The following is a 2379-nucleotide window of genomic DNA, read 5'->3' as shown; positions in this document are numbered from 1 at the left end:
CCAGGCTGGCCAGGCACCCAAGCGGGACCCCCACCCTGATCCAGGACACCAGCCAGCCCCCACCTGTGCACCAGGCCTCTATCCTATATAGTAAAAGGGTAATATGCAAACTGACCCTAACAGCAGAAGGACTGGGAATGACTGGTCACTATGACACACACTGACCACCAGGGGGCAGACGCTCAATGCAGGAGCTGCCCTCTGGTGGTCAGGGCGCTCTCACATGGGAGGAGCTCTGCTCAGCCACAAGCCAGGCTGATGGCTGCCAGTACAGCGGTGGTGGTGGGAGCCTCTCCTGCCTCCTCAGCAGCGCTAAGGATGTCCGACTGCAGTTTAGGCCTGCTCCCCGCTGGCAAGTGGACATCCCCCGAGGGCTGCTGGGCTGCCAGAGGGATGTCTGATTGCCATCTTAGGCCCAATCCCCCGGGGAGCGGGCCTAAGCCAGCAGGTGGTCATCCCCTGAGGGGTCCCAGACTGCGAGAGGGCACAGGCTGGGCTGAGGGACTCCCCCCCCAGTGCACAAATTTTTGTGCACTGGGCCTCTAGTTTATACTAATAAAAGGGTAATATGCTAATTAGACCAGATGTCTTCCAGACGTCCATCCGGACAAAGCCACAGCGGCTGCGAGGGCTGGTGGCATGGGAGAGGCGACATCGCGGGAGAGGAGGTAGCACCACAGCCTTGGGAGTGGGAGCGGAGGTGGGTGCAAGGACTACGACTTTTGTATCAACTGCTACAACACAGAGGGCCACACCCACAAGATGGTGAAGGTGGAACTGGGCCTGGATGAAGAGGCCAAGGAGGGCAATGAGGGCAGCAGCCAGGGTGAGCTGCAGTTCAGGAGCCTCCACAAGTGGTGGCGCCAGGCCATCCAGCGCTGCATCTAGTCCCTGAGGCATGCCCGCCAGTGCCAGGATGCCAACTGCCCGCAGCCGTCCTGCCAGAAGATGAGGTGGGCTGTGCAGCACACCAAGGACTGCCAGCACAAGACCAATGGAGGTTGCGGAGTGTGCAAGCAGTTCGCCTTTTCTTGCTACCATGCCAAACACTACCAAGAAAACACATGCCCCATTCCCTACTGCCTCGACATCAAGCAGAAGTTCCGCCAGCAGGAGATACAGCACCGCCGGCAGCACACATAACTCATGCACCACCATCAACACCTGCATGTGCCTCAGCAGAGTCTGCCTTCCCCTCCTTCAGCACCACCCCGGCCCCCTACACTGCATCCCAGCACACCCTGGACACCACAGACCCCAACTCTGCCCCAGCCCTCACCTATGAGCCTGTTACTAGCCGGCTTCTCCAGTGTGGCCAGAACTCAGCCCCCCACCAGTTTGCACTGGGTGCCAGCCCCACCGCCCCCTGCCCAGGCCCACCTGCAGCAGGGGAGATGCCCAGCAGATTGCACGTGAGGCACAGCAGCAGCAGCACCTGTACTGGGTGAGCACCAACAATGGTATGCCCCTGAGGCGCAGTGACCCCGAGAGCCAGATGGACCCCATGGGTCTGCATGTGACCCAACCAGGTCAGTGGGCCTGTTATTCTGCCCCCCAACCTCCGTCAGTGGCAGCCGGCACCCATCCCCCAGAAACAGCCAATGTGAGGCATGCCCAGACCCATGATGTCTATGCAGACCCAAGGTGCAGTCAACTCAGAGCACATCTCCAGGTGCCCTGCAGGACCTGCTGCAGACCCTGAAGTCTCCCAGCTCCCCCAGCAGCAGCATGTGCTCAACATCCTCAAGTCAAACCCTCAGTTGATGGCAGCTCTCATCAAATAGCACACGGCCAAGTAAGTGGCCAGCCAGCCCGGCCTTCAGCTCTAGCCCGGCCTGCTGAACCTGAACGCCATGCAAGCCAGCGGGCCACGACCTGCTGTCCCTCTGCAACAGCAAGCAATGGGAGGCCTGAAACCCCAGGGCCATCATAAACCCGGGGCGCAACCCCAGCGTGGCGAGTATGAACCACAGCACAGAGAGATGCCACGGAGCAACAGCAGCAGCCGCAGCAACAACAGAAAGGCAGCGCTGGCATGGCTGCAGGCCTGGCAGGACACGCCCAGTTCCAGCAGCCTCAGGGACACTGACGCTACCCGCAGCCCTGCAGCAGCAGCGGATCCAGCAGCAGATTGGGTCCCAGGCCAGCCAAACCCTGTTAGGCATATTCTGTACCTTTCTCTGGGCCTCAGTTTCTCCCCTGCACTCAGTACTTTCCTATTTTCCCCGCTTGAGGCTCCTGCCCTCTCTGCTGTTTTCCTATTATTTTCATTTCAGGTGTCACAAGAGAAACTAAGCAGCCGAGAAAAGCAATGCTAGACCCAGCTTCCTGCAACCGCCTGCACCTATATCCGACCCACACAGAGACATAAATATCCCG

General features: G+C 59.7%; 1 pseudogene; it reads left to right on the top strand.

The window, feature by feature from the left end:
* LOC102253680 overlaps nucleotides 1-1941 on the top strand; it is a 3923-nt pseudogene extending 1982 nt beyond the window's left edge.
* Nucleotides 1942-2379: the final 438 nt, after the last annotated feature.

Source organism: Myotis brandtii, unplaced genomic scaffold, assembly GCF_000412655.1.
Source record: "Myotis brandtii unplaced genomic scaffold, ASM41265v1 scaffold216, whole genome shotgun sequence".
Classification (NCBI taxonomy): domain Eukaryota; kingdom Metazoa; phylum Chordata; class Mammalia; order Chiroptera; family Vespertilionidae; genus Myotis; species Myotis brandtii.
Note: the sequence above shows the minus strand (reverse complement) of the source record. Positions and strands in the feature narration are given on the sequence as shown.